Source organism: Notolepis coatsorum, assembly GCF_963971535.1.
Source record: "Notolepis coatsorum genome assembly, chromosome: 17".
Lineage (NCBI taxonomy): Eukaryota > Metazoa > Chordata > Actinopteri > Aulopiformes > Paralepididae > Notolepis > Notolepis coatsorum.
Window position 1 is genome coordinate 20578534 of NC_140181.1, and position 552 is coordinate 20579085.

Sequence of the window (552 nt, forward strand, 5' to 3'; positions counted from 1 at the left end):
TAATAAATTGTTATTAAAAGTTATGGATGTAGTAATGTAAATGTTATGTACATATTGTCTTAAATATTTATATATATTTTGTATCTAAAAGAATAAATCATTATTTGTATAACATGCTGTAGGGATAGAGAGGCTTGCATGTCCATATTGTTGTTGTCTCATATTGGAAAAAAATAAAGTGTACTTCAATGAACAAACAGGAAGTGGTGTCATTTCCCAGCTCTCTGGTTGGCTGCGGTTTGGTATTGTGCGACAGTTGGGTTAGTTGACTGATGGTTCCTCGTCTGGCCAGTCTCTGGAGTGGAAATCCCCATCTGTTCATGAGCACTCAGCTCAGTCTGAATAATTGGCTGCTCACACATCAAAAAAGGGACCTGAACCCATGCCCTGTTTTTCAATAACCTGGACACTCAACTTAGACCCCCTGCTTTGGTCTCCTACCTCTCTAAAAGATGAATGTCCCTTTATGTTCCCAAATGGATATCGAGCCACAAATTCATTTTGTACTGGTTATTGCAATAAATGAATGAGGCACAAGGAAGAATTGTTCAC